Source organism: Equus quagga, chromosome 7, assembly GCF_021613505.1.
Source record: "Equus quagga isolate Etosha38 chromosome 7, UCLA_HA_Equagga_1.0, whole genome shotgun sequence".
NCBI lineage: Eukaryota > Metazoa > Chordata > Mammalia > Perissodactyla > Equidae > Equus > Equus quagga.
In genome coordinates this window covers 64,858,599-64,872,872 of record NC_060273.1, presented here as the reverse complement: position 1 = coordinate 64,872,872, position 14,274 = coordinate 64,858,599, and the positions used below count along the sequence as shown (strand labels likewise).

Genomic DNA, 14,274 nt, shown 5'->3' with positions numbered 1-14,274 from the left:
TGGAATCTTTTCTTTCCCCAAGTCCCTTTGAGATCTGATTTCAGCAAGGCAGAGACACTTGTGAAAGTTAGGATTTAGCTGGCAACACGATTGTGAAAAAGGAAAGTATGTGAATGCTTATACTGTCACTCTGCTCCAACCTTCTGTAACTTTTCTGCATAGAAGGACAGTTCATTGGCAGGAAAGATAATTTTGGATGAAATTATCTGTGCTCTTTGCTTCATGAGAGTTTTGAGAGGCACATTTTTAGCAGAAAATGGCTCTCATTTTAGGAGGGAATCAGAGTTTGTAGTTTCTATTTTGGATTACACTTTCAGAGTGTAGGAGCAGAAATGTGTGTATGAGTTCCTGGCATCTTTTATTATTATATGGGATTTTGACTGTCATTAAAGAGCCTACTGATATATTTGCCTAGAAATACTCTAGATCAACATTTGTAATTCTGTTTCTACAATAATTTTCAATTTTTCTGAGTTGAAGAAGTCACTGGCAATTTTACTCTCACAAAATAGTTCTGTATTTTATGAAATACAAACAACTAAGGAGTAACAGAAAATGGCAGTTTTCTCAAAATGATTGTTGAAAGACAGAGACATGATGGTGTGAATTTTATTTCATTGATCAATTGATTTTATTTTATAGTTTACTGAAGAGTGCTTTTTTAAAAAATTCAAATTTTAAATAATTCTTCCTATACATATCAGCTATAATGCAATGTAGATTTTTACCCCCCTTAGAAGGATATATCTTATTCTATGCTTAGCATTTAGAAAATACACAATACAATGTAATTGCATTTAAGAAACTAGTTCAACTCAGAAAGAGCTGGACTAAATCTTACTACAGCTTTGTGATTACTGGCAGAACAAACAATGACAGCAATGGTGTTTTCCAAAAAGGGCTCGGCCAAGAGTCTGTTTGGGGAAATAGATGAATGAATGGATTTTTGGATATTTGTAGAATAGCATAAGAGTGGCTAGACCTCTCAGGGTGGACCTCTATAAAAACAGGTATGTGTTTACTTCAGTGCTAAAAATCTTTCAACAAATCATTAATGGTAGAGAGTAAGGTTAATGGGAGAATGAAGAGTGGAGGGCTGGAGTTTTTCATATCTTTCTCTGTGTAAGATCTAGGATGAGTGGGCAGACATTGTGTCCTATTGGTGGAAAGTCAGGACTTTCAGCCAGCAATTTTATTTTCTCTACAGTTTTGCACTTGGAGGAGGAAATTGGGAAATGGCTGGCAGCAGGATTTCATATTCTAAGACAGGGCTCACAAATATTGTCTTCATCAACCTCATGTTTGTGTTGGGTTCGGAGGGGAGGGTTTGGGAACTGAAGGATGTGAGACAAGAAAGGGAGGGCAGCTGGAAATCAGGAGAAACAGTGGCTACACTTTTTTTCATAAGCGCCTACTGAGTGACCAAAATGCCAAGACAGATTAGGAACCAACGTGAACCCTAGCCAAGCCCACTGCCAGTGAAAAAGGAGACTCAAGTGAGCTCTAACGTCATCCTCCTCTAAATTTAGTGCTCATCAAGCGTTGAGAAGAACAGGCATGAAATAGCAACTCTCGGTTGCAGGATTAGGAACAGCAGTGTCTAAAACTTGGAAGAAACTCTATACTTTCCTTCTTTTAGAAGTAAAGGAGCAAAAATCAAGCTCCCTTGGCATTTTAAAAGGAAAAAAATGATGGAGAGTAGACTCTATCCTGGATGGAAGAAATCCAGGGCAGAGGTGCAGGCAACGAGGAGAGAGGAGGGGCCACACCAAAAACTGGGCAGCGAGGACAGAGGGAAGAGATCTGCGCACAGGAATGAAACCATATTCTAGAAGCTGTGAAAACCAGCAGGCGCTGATTTGTTTGACTTGAAGTGTGTGGATAAACCGTGGCTTCAAAAAGGAGAGTTGTTTTACCCTCTTCGAAATAGGAGACCCCATGGTCAGTCTGCCCTCCTGTGCCTTCTGGAAGCAATCAGAAAGCACATTTTGTAAGAATGGCATCACCCGAGGGTTCATATTTCTTAAGCAAGGAGGAGGCAGGCTCTTAAGGCGTTATTTTTAACCCGTATTTGCTCCGTCCTAAGATACTCCTGCTGGAGGTGTTGAGTGAAGGGACCAGGTGGAGTTGGGCGAATGATCACAGTGAGGAAAACTTGTCCAAGGCCATGCCCGTGGAAACTTTATTATTAAGACAAACTTCTGAAAGGCAATATAAAATGTTTTATATACTTTATTTTAATAAATGAGTTTCTTTAATTTTAACTATTTATTTAAAAAACCATCTCCAAGAGCATGTACCACATTGTTGGTGAAAGTGTTTAATATTGGTTTCATATGATAAGGAAGTTAATAGAATCATGGATGTGACCGTGTGGAAGGGATTTGGACCATACCGTAGTTCAGAATTTCTTGAGTTTGAGTAATATAGAGACTCCTTTTAACAGGAGGGGAAAAAAAGATCCATGCCTCCATAGTTGATTTAATTATTTTTATTATACTGTTCTTTAAATATGTACAAATGAAAAAGACCCACCTAGATATTATCTCTCCATTTTAATCATTGTTGGGCAGTTATAACACTAAAACAAATTTATGAATTAAATACAAAGAAAACTACGTAACAGTAATATCCAGATTATCAACTTTGGTTTCTTACATAGAAAATTTTACTGGAATTTAAGAAGGCTTACACCGTGGACAAGAACATGAACATGACAGGTATCTAGAGATTATTTTGTTTTTGACACACTCATACTCCTGTATCCTGAATGGACGGTTAATTCTTCCATGACTTTTTCTCTTCAGATCTACTTTCACTTGTATGTCATGATGTCATTTGACCTGCACCCTGGAAGGAATGTGCCATTGTGTGTTATGTCATACTCTCTTCCTTTCTCATTATTCATGACAAAATGGAATCATCTGTTGCCAACATGATTGTACACTGAAAACAAATGCAGGCACCAAAACTGTGTGGTAGTGGCTGTTGGTTATGAATTGGATCTACATTTTCTTTTTGTTGTATATATATGTTTTTATTTTTTATTTTATTTTTTTTGCTGAGAAAAATTTGCCCTGAGCTAACATCTGTTGCCAATCTCCTGCTCGTTTTTTTCTCCTCCCCAAAGCCCCAGCACATAGTTGTATATTCTAGTTATAAGGCCTTCTATGTGAGCTGCCACCACAGCATGGCTACTGACAGACAAGCTGTATGGTTGTGTGCCCGGGAACCAAACCTAGGCCGCTGATGTGGAGCACCCCAAACGTTAACCACTAAGCCATCAGGGCTGGCTCTGGATCTGCATTTTCTAGGACAGAACTTGCATAAGTAAAATATACATGTAAAAATAAAGTGAAAGAAAAACACAAAAACAAAGTTGCTAGAAAACTCTCAGATGCCTGAGAAGATCTGAGGAGCCCTGATGCATTGCTTATCCTGGCCAGTTCTGGTTCCATGGAAAGAACTCCTTCAGGAATCTGGGGAGGAACAGTCATGGAAACACACCATCTGCATTTCTAATGGAGTCCAGTTACCCTTGTTTGTTTCAAATATTGGGGTTTTGCAAGAGATTTCATTTGAAAAGAGTTTTAATAGTGTATCAGTGAAGACTGCATGTGGCTGCAAGTAATAGAAACCCTGCTCACAGAAATCTAAATGTGTAAGGGCTTACTTTTTGCACATATATATGTAGACCACACCTACACAGTCCAGGATGGTTGTAGCAACTGAGCAATGCCCACAAGGACCAATGCTTCCTTTGTGCTCCACCATCCTCAGCGCTTGAGCTCAACTCCCTGTGCTCATCTCCGTGTGTTGTGTTCAAGTCAGGGCAAAGGTGGCAGGACATGAAAGGGAAAAACTATTTTTCTTCAGGAACCTTTGCTCCTTTAATCACAGAGGGATCCCCTCCCATGTAGACTTCCCCTCATGTCTCAGAATACACAGCCAGAACAGGGTTGTGTGCCCACTGGCCCCATGGACTGACATTACCGTGATAGGTTTAGTCCGATCAGCTTTCATCCTCTGGTGTGGAGTAGGAGCCCACGGGTTCAGATCAGGAGCTGTCTACCTGATAAGGAGTGTGTCAGTGTTCTATTAGCAGCAAAGAGCAGGGAGGATGTCTGTGGGCTAGGCATGGACAGTTTGGGCCACAGATGCTTGACCTTTTTTTAAAAAAAAAATGAATAAACACATTTGAAAAACACTGCTCTAATAATCCATTTCTTCCATTTTAAAGAGGTGGACACTGAGACTAAAAATGTGTTACCTGCCTGAGGAACACAGGCAGTCCGAGACAACAGCTGGGCTTCTTGTCCCTTGGCTCTGAGTCTGGTGTGGACCACGTGGTGTATGTATTGCCCAGTAATGACAGCTGAGTGAGACTTCAGAAGCCGTGCTAGAGAAAGGAATATCATGATGGAATCTTGGTATTAGAAGGTCTTTCAGAAATCACCTGGGTCCATGGTTTCTCAAAACCTCCTTAATCAAAGTTTCTGAGATTAGAGTTGGGGAGTCTTTATATTTTTAAAATCTCTGAGTGGTGGAAGCCAGCCAGACTCTGGTCCGCAGAACTGCGTTTGTTTAGCACTGCCGTGGCTAAATCATTACCCACTGCAGGAATGCCATTTATAGTGTTGGTGACAGATCTCAGCCAGATGTGATGGCAATGCCCTCGGTGATGGAGAACCTCACAATCTGCGAGGCACCTTGGGGAGTTGTTTCTCATCTCATGGCTCCTCAGACTGAGTCAAATTTGTGTCTCTGTACTTGGTAACCCATGGCCATTGTCATAGTCTCTTAAGCCACACTTGAGGATGGTGGTGGTACTTGGTGCAGAAGTGAGGTGAAGAGAGGGGGTAAAGGTAGAGGTGGTCAGAAATCTTGGGATAGGTCTTGATGCCACTAATAGCTGGATCTCAGTTTTCCCATCTGTAAAATGGGATCAGATGTCTCTAAAGTGTTTTCCCTTTCTCACAATCTATGAGTTTTGTAATTCTAAAGCTCTCCCTTTTCTTTATGAATGTCTTAGTCTTCCTTTCCCAAGGCTGGGCATCTTGAATTGTTTCATCTCTCCCTTGTCTTTTCCTGCGTTACTCTCTTCACTCTTCTCTGAACATATTCCAGTTAACCTCCTCCAGACAAAAATATGGCTTCCTGAACTCAATTCCAGTCATCTGACGGGTGCGTCTTCTATGAACAGGACACTACACATCTATTCACCAGCCGAACGGGAAAGGGTGATTGTAACGGACAAGAAGCACAGTAAGAATGAAGAATGGAAGGCGGAGTGATCTTGTAGCAGAAGGAGAGTGATTATATTGTGAAGTGAGCCCAGGCTCTGAGGAAGGCAGACCTGGACTGTGATCCTGGCTCTGTGACCTTGGACACGTTACATCATCTCCACATGCCACAATTTTATCATCCTTAAAATGGACATAATAGTATCTACCTGTTGTGAGATTGTGCATATAATGCACTTAGCACGGTGCCTTGCACACAGTAAGGACTTAAGTATTTTAGCTATATACGCTTAATATTAACTGAGAAAGCATGAGGCGGACTGACAGAGAATGAAATAGGCAAATCAAGATGAAGAGTTGAGACAATCAGCAGAGAGAGAATGTTTTACACTGAGTTATCCAGGTTACTGCTTCAATGTTGCCCAAATTTCTCTGCAGATTCTGCTGTCCTCTTTCTTTCACCTTTATTGCCCACCGAAAGGTGATCATCTCCATTATTGTTTCAAATTCCTGTTGCCGAGTGTAACTTCCTTATATAAAGAAAGCCATGTCAGCTGTGGCCCCTGGCCTGCCTGTCAGACAAGTCAGCAGGACACAGGGAGGGACGTGTCACCATGGTTCACTAAGTGTATAAATCCTGTGAGATTGGTTTGCTGAGAAATCTTTGCTGGTGGTTGCCCTAATAGAGCTCCGGGTGTGTAAGTGGATGTGGAAGCAATGGCTTTATTCTTCCTTTTAACGGATAATGCAATGGTACCGATTAAAGCAAGCACAGCTTCCTGATAAAAACTATATTGCCAGGGATTAGAAACACCCTCCTTGTTCAGACCACTTTCCCTTGCTGGGGTGATAGGATCAGACTCTCTTGTGAGCTCTCTGACTTCCAAAGAATATATTTCTGAATTCCTAGAAACCTTGTAGTTATTTGCCAGGGTTAATATATTCATCCACTGAAACTGCTCTCATTGAGCTCAGAGTAAATAAACATCAGGGTGAGCTCCTTTCTCCAAGCAAATCATTCGACACCGCCCTGTTGGCCCAACTCTGACTGGGGCTGTGGTACTCAGGGCGTATTCAATGAAAGAGAACTGCAGAAAGGCACAGCATTTTCATTCTTCTCCTGTTCTTATCTATAGTTGTCTTCTCTCTCGTTCTATACTCTTTCTAGCTCTTTCCCTCTATTGTTTTATTCTGTTTCATCTTCTGTTGCCAGTTTCTTTCCTCTATCATGTACGCAGTGTGTGTTTACCAGGGTCATTGGCTTCCCTCAGTGGCCAGGAGTGTTGATAAGAGACTAGAGTCTGGACAGCATAACTTTTACCATATAAAGACAAACTCCTAAAGTTGACTGTGATCTTCAAAGGGTTGTGGCCTCACTTCTGGCACTAATGAATCTAATCTTGGTGTTTCCCAGGCTGAGGATATAAACAGCGGGTCACAAACTGGCAATCTGAGGGCTGGCCTATAGGCATATTCTACTTATGAAGTGTTTTTTAAAAATTGAGTTATTTACAATGCATTTAAACGTACTGAGATATTGTATATGAATCTAGATATCTAGAAAAAGCTGGAGATGGGCATCCCTGGTCTGATTTCACACGGTGTGGCTGTTGGTGGGATCTGGGAAGCTCCTGTTCCTTTGAGAGGACGTATGTCTGCTGCATTCATTGACTGCACCTTCCTGATCTGTAGGTATTTACATTAGCAAGCTCTCAATAGGGTTTCTCATCTGAACCTCAGACTATAGAAAATGATTCGAGTGACCATTTTTTCCATTTTCAAGTGTGGCACATGTAGTACCATTCTAGATACGTAAGAGAGAGGTGAGGACATTATGAGTTAATTCTCTCAGAAGACACCGTTGAGATGGGCTAAGTATCTATTGAGAAGCAATGCAGTAGGACAGCATGATAGCCACAGGTCTCAAAGGTAGACATTCCTTGATTAACCACCTCATGAGACTGTACATAAGATTACCAATTTTAGATGTGATAGAAATCAGAACAGTCACTGCCTCTGGGGATGGGGGTTGATTAGGAAGGAGCATGAGGAAAGTTTCTAAGGTGATGGCAACATTCCCTATCTTGACTGAATATTGTTTACACAGATGTACAAATTTGTAAAACTCGGGCTGTCTGGTTAGTATCTGTGATTTCACTGGAAGTAAGTTACACCTCAATAGACATATATGCATGTGTACATATATCCATACCTACATATGTGAAGGCAATTGAGGTGCTTAGCAAAGTGCATAATAACCTTTAGCTATTATCATTATCATGCTTGTTTCTCGACACTTTGTTTAAAAAAAAAACCACAGCAAAACTAAAAATGAGATGAAGAGCATTTCCTTTAAGACCACAGTTTTCATTGTAAGCCCAGGTAATAGCTGAAGATCCTTGCCAAACACAATTGTCAAGGGAGACTACTGGGTCAATGCTAATTTTATGGAACTATTGAATCACTGTGGAAGGATGTGCCTAATTTGTTGTAGCTGTTTTTCATGATGCTGTAAAAATTTATGAGTTTCAGAGACATAGTCAAGACGGCTTATTACTTGGGGGAAAATGCCTAGACTTAGCATAACATGCATCCTGGCAGAAATACAGTAGTCGCTCAATAAGTATTTGATGAATTGACTTAAAATTAATATCCATGGTGAGAAATTCTAGCTAAAACTGTTACAAAAACACGTTTTTAATTAGTTATCATGCTGTTCTGACCAAGTATATACATATAAATGGAAGCATTTAATACAAAAATTGAGAGAAGAGATTTTTCAGCCAGGCACTCTAGGTTCAAATTCTTGATATATCTTGATATATCTTTAACAAGCTGAGTGTCTTTAGATCGGTTACTTTACCTCTCTGTTTCTCAGTTGTCTCAACTGTAAAAAGGGGATAACAGCAGTGCCTACCTCATAGTTATATGTCTGCAAGGATTATATGAGTTCAGCAAAGCATTTAGAACAGTGTCTGGCACATAGTAACCATTACACAAGTGTTTCTCATCAGTTTTGTATACTTCCTTTATGTTGGGAAATGGATAGTTTTGTTGTGATTTGCTTTGAGCATTGTTCAAAAAGCGTATGCATGGTGCTTGTCAAACAAGAGTTTAAGCTGCAAAGACTGAAGCCTGTAGTGTATGGGAAGCGTACTGGTTTTCAGTTTAGCTGACTTTGGTCTTGTCACTAACTTAGTCTGTGACCTTGACTAAGTCACTCCACCTCCCTCAACCTGGGTTTCTCATCTGTTAAATAACGGTTTGAATGTTTTATCGTTCATGTTCCCTTCAAGCTTGTGTCTCGTTCTCTGATCTTAAGTGTTTGAGTCACGTTCACTATTTTATTATACAACTTGATCTCTAAGTCACAGAAAAGCTGTAGTGGCTGGACTGCAATTCTCATTATCTGCTTCTGGTCAGAATCCTCCATGGGCATTCAGGAAGCACTGGCCTCGTACAACCCAGGGTAGCTGGTGTGCTGAAAAGGATCTGTTGCTCCTGTAAGAAAGCTGGCCACAGACAAGGCCATGGTGGGTAGATGCAGCATCCTCTGCATGTGAAAAAGACACTGTTAAATTTGACATCAGGTGGTTGAAATTATTTTTCCTGTTCAGTGGTGTTCAGTTTATACATTTTTTTCTGGTCCTCAACTTGCAAAATCAAGGACCACATTTAAAATGATGTCTGAGTTTTATGCAGAACCAAGTCTTCAACGACTCTCAAGGTTCCTTCAAGTCTTGGTTCAGGAATTGCCTTCTCCAGGAGGTCACCCTGTCCCACACTTTTCAAATGTGAACCTTCTCTGCTCCCCAACCCCCAGCACTGCTGATCCCCTTTCTCCTGTCTCTTTTTTTTGGGGAAGTCTTTTCCCCGTAAGCACTCATTCTCTTGTAACATAAGTTTCAAACACGGTTTTCACGCTTGTTGTCTGTCTCTCCCATCACTGCCTCCTGCCACGGCCGTGAGGTTAGGGATCTGTGTTCTTGCTCATTGATGTATCCCGAATGCTTTGAGTACTCCCATGAGAGGGCCCGAAGGAAAACACAGATTTTTCAGGTGGTGGCAGAGTTTATGGCCTTTTAAATGCATTCTACACTAAATGCACCTAGATGGTAATTATAAATACCTTGCATCTTATCCAGAGAAAGCCAAGCTTTTGTCTCATTCCACGTGTAACGGGAAGAAAATTGGGCCTGAGATTGAGTCCAGACCCTAACCAACTCACTAGTTAGGTACCCTTGAGAATATTCCTTTATTCCTTGGGACGTCAGTATCTCAATTTATAAAATAATTTTAATAATATTGATCTCCCAGAGTGTTGTCAGGAATGTATGAGCTCGTATATCTGCTAATGCTTAGTAAAAATAATTATGAATGTTTCACAAATATACCTCTGTCGGAAACTACCTCACCTGGCACCTCACACATCTAAATCTCTAGGACTGTAAGAATTACTGCTCATAATTATACTGAAGTATCTTCTAATTCACCAGAGATGAATATTTTAAATTTAAGGTATCTTGTACTTTGGAGGAGAACTTTGATAATAATATCTGTGAAAAACCATATGGATACACACATGCGTACACACACATAAATCTTGACGTAGCAATTCGGCTTCTCAGGGCTTCTCTGAAAGGTGTATTTGTATATACGTGAAACAAGTATCCTCCATTTCTGTGGCTTTAAATAATCCTCATACGCAGGAGACTTGAACATTTATTCTCTAAGCCCAGTCTTCCCCCTGAATTCCAGACTCATTTCGAAGTGCCTTTGTCACACCACCCCCGTGGATTCCTCTATGCATTTGAAAATCAACTTGACTGAACAGAGCTCTCTTTCTCCCTCCGCACACTCCATTTGCCTCCTGCCCAGGAGCCTACTGTTCCCCCAGTGTTCCCCGTCATGATAAATGACACCATCGTTCGCCTGGCTGTTCACGCCAGAACGTTGGCATTCTCCTTGACTCCTGTCCTTTTCTTGCACCCTGTGTATCAGGCAGCAGGGAATCCTGTTAGCTCTGCTTTCCAAACAGATTGCAAATACAGCAATTCACCACCTTCTCACTCACCTCTACCTTGTTCTGAGCTACTGTCACCTCTCTTAGGGCAATTGCAGTAGTCACAGGCCCCTGGTTTTTCCACTGGCATTCTCATACCCTGTAGTCTGTTCCTTAGAGAACAGCTGGAGTGATCCTGAGGTGAAAATCTGATGGTCTCACTCTCATGCCTTGGTTCTCTGATAGTTACTGCACCATCAGTATCATACCTAAGGTTTTTACTGCGTCTTGTAAGACCCAACGAGCACCCCTTCTGCCTGTGCCTCCAAGCTTAATTTCAAAGTCTCTCCCTCTTGTTCCCTCTGATCTAACCACACTGTCCTTCAAATGTGGCAAGTGAGTTCCCACCTCAGGGCCTTTGCACTTGCTGATACTGTTTCCTCTGACGGAAGAGCTGCCCCCAGATGTCCTCATGCTTTGCTCTCCTGCTTGTTGGTGTTTTGTTCTCAAATCTCTGCGCTAGAGGCTCTCCCTGACCGTCCTATAGACGGGAGCCCCCAACTCATTGCCTGTCTCCTCTGCCTTACTTTTTTCTTTACAAGACTTATTCCTAAGAATAAGTATGAAAAGTCCATGTTTGTTTGTTTATCAGTTTATCATTTCCTCCACTAGGTTGTAAGGTCCAAGAGGCAGGAAGTCTGGCTTTTTACTGCCAAATGGCTAGTGTCAGCACATGGTAATACCTGACATGTATTTATTTGTTTAAATAAGCGTTGGTAACAGAAAATTACCAGAAACAACCTCAATGTCATCCCTAAGAGTTGACTAAGTTAAATACCATGTTTCCATACAATCTAAAACTAACTTAAAAAAATAGTTTTCTGCATACTTTTATGGAACTATCACTAAGCTGTGTTAAGTGGACCAAATTAAATTTGCCGCAATAAAGAGCAAAAAGATATACCCTTCTTTGTGTAATAAAGAAAAATTTACACCTGTGTGTATGCATTGAATGTACACATTGAATAAAACCTGTATATATATTGAACGTTTCTATAAGGATAAGAAAAAGCTGGTAATAATTGCCTCTATGGAGGGCGCTAAAAGCATGAAACAAAAAGATTTTCTTAACTGTATGTTCTTTGGTGCTTTTAAATACATAGACTTGTTTAATTTTTTCAGTAAAAATTGATTACCACTTACATTTTCCAATTCTTAGAAAACTAAAATATGGCATACCTAACTTTAAAATTAATCCAAATATTTGTTTAAATAGAACATGCCGTTCCTGGACCATTTCACATAAACAGACACTTACTTTTCTGGATGAATTTTCCAAGAAAAAATATGTTGATTGTTATATCAAAACTGAAAGTGGTGAGTTTGTTACAGTTGTCTAAATTGTGCCAAATGTTAGCAATCCACGACTAATGCCTTGTGTGGATGGCTGAACGAAAACAAGCCTTGAAAGCAGATACTTTTAAATGAGAGACCTTAAAATTAACATGGCTAATGGAAAACTATTTACATGCCAAGATAATCCAAAATGACTCAGATTCCACAACAAACTGTAGAAACTGTAATGAGCCTGTGAGGGAACTCACGCCTGCTATTTACGTAAACTGGTTACAATCATACGTAGTGATGTAACTCATGTTTAGCTGTAAACATCCTGGAAATTTTCACATGCAGAGGCATCATCAACACGCTCTAGCTCATTTGATTTGTATCACCTGTCTTATTTCTAAATAAAATAATATAATTATTTTTATATACTTATTATATATAACTATAACCTTAACTATAGTTATAGTCTGGCTTTATTCTCTACTCTTTACCATAATCCATAAGGCACAATACAGTTGGTCCACAGCCTCTCTCTACGAGCACATCCCCCATCCTTTCCTCTGTGCTCATCCAGTGCTGACCCTGCCGGCCATCCTGTTTAACTTGAGTGTGCTCTTAAGGCCAAAATGCTTACTGTGTCCTCTGTTGGAAAATTTGTTCCTCTAGATCTCGCCTTAATTGTCACTTGGTCGGAATGGCCTTCTGTGACCAGTGTGGGTCACCATCTGTTCTCTATCACGACCCCCTCTTTGTTTCCTTCCTATCACCTAACTTTAGTTCTAAGGCTTTCATCCGTTTACTTGTTTATTGTCCATCTCTCCCATTAAAATACAAGCTTGAGGGAAGCAGAAGTAAGATCCTACTCAGCCTTTTGAAGACCTAGATCTTTCCAGGGTATATTGTGGTATCTGGCACATAATAGATGGTCAAAAAGATTTTTTTCTGGGGCCAGCCCCATTGCCAAGTGGTTAAGTTCACTCGCTCTGCTTCAGCTGCCCAGGGTTTCGCTGGTTCAGATCCTTGGTGCCGACATGGCACTGCTCATCAGGCTACGCTGAGGTGGCATCCCATATGCCACAACTAGAAGGACCCACAACTAAAATAGACAACTATGTACTGGGGGGATTTGGGGAGAAAAAGCAAAAAAAAGTACATATATATTTTTTTCTGTTGAAAAAATAGATTGGGATTGGGGGTTTCCTTAATGTGCTGTGCCATGTTTCTTTCCCCCATGGTATGTAACTGTCCAGAGAATTGTGCTCATTTGCACTTTCTTATGAGAAATTCCCTTAGGGAACAAGATATCATGAAGCCTGGTAGGTGGAAGAGTCTAGCAATCATTAGTAAAATGCCTGTCAATGCCTCTTTGTTCTCAGCTCTGCCTTATTAGTAGAGTGGCTCATGACCCATAATGTTTTACAGGCTCAAAGAAGAATCGTCGGGAAACTGAATGGCACTGATGTGTCTTTAGAAAGTTTGCTGATTGATCTTTAATCATCCCTCAAAACATATTGCATTCTTCCACAGCGGATTGATAATGCAGACACTATAACTATTTTCTAGATATCTTTTATTTGGGGGGTAGGGAGGAAAACATTTGTTCTTCTCCTGAAGAAGAACTTTGCTGAAATGAAAGCCCTGAATGCAGACAGAACTTGACGGCTTCTAGCAGTATTAGACTACAATATGTGCTCAGCCTCACAAAGTATGCCAGTTGCATATATTTCCACCCCAAGAGCTTCCTTTATTTTTATATCACCTGGTGAAATGTAAGAAGGGGGACAATATAAGATTTTCTAGTAGCTATTTGATACTGACCGGATTTAGGAAGGGAAGTCAACATGGAACAAAATCTATGACCACTTGAGTATGATCAGGCCAGTTTCTGTGTTGAGATGTCAGGGGCTTGTCACAGAAGTAGGACTCATCACTCTGAAGTTCAGTGTAGGTGAGCTTCAGCTGGAAACATAACGCAACTTCCTTCATTACAGGAACAGCAGCTGCAGGGGCCAGGGACCACATAGGCTGGGCCTGGCTCAAGGATCTTTGCGAGGACTTCACAGTGAGCATCGGATGTGTACACGTCCCTCCCATGGAACCACAGGATATGATAGGATATTGCCTTGACTACTGGTAGTTCCTTCCTATCTAATGGCAAAGCATGAAAAGTTTTATTTTATTCATTCTCTGGGAGATATAACTCTATTGCATTTTGTGTACAAGAAACAGATTATCTTTAAGTCAACTGGATTTGTTTATAAACAGGTGAACACTGAAAATAGCCTCGTGAAGGAGTAGAGTAAGGCTCTAGATTCAAGCCTACTTAACATCAGTATAATTGCATGTGCTTTTGGAAAGGGAGGTAAATTGCGTAAGTTTTCATTCCTTTACTTCTGATCTTATAGCTGTTTACTTATTACTAGAGGGTATGCTTTGTTACTTAGCATTGGCTGCATTTTTATTCATTCACTGAACGAATATATGCTATTAAATGTATATACATATAATTATTCTATATATGTATAACTTCATATAACTACATACACGTATATATACACCATTGTTTAGGTGTTACCAGAGTTCAAAGAACGTTTAAGTACAAAGTTTTAACATATATTCAGGGAGATGACATGTATCAGTGTAAAATATGTTGTATAATAGTGTAAAGAAGGTCCCAAAGAT

The 14,274-nt window shown here is 40.4% G+C and overlaps 1 protein-coding gene across 3 annotated transcripts in view; it reads left to right on the top strand.

Annotated features, from left to right (window-relative positions):
- The window catches only part of SGCD (sarcoglycan delta), an 897,144-nt gene that overhangs the window by 522,790 nt on the left and 360,080 nt on the right, over nt 1–14,274 (top strand). The gene's annotated exons all lie outside the window — the stretch shown is intronic.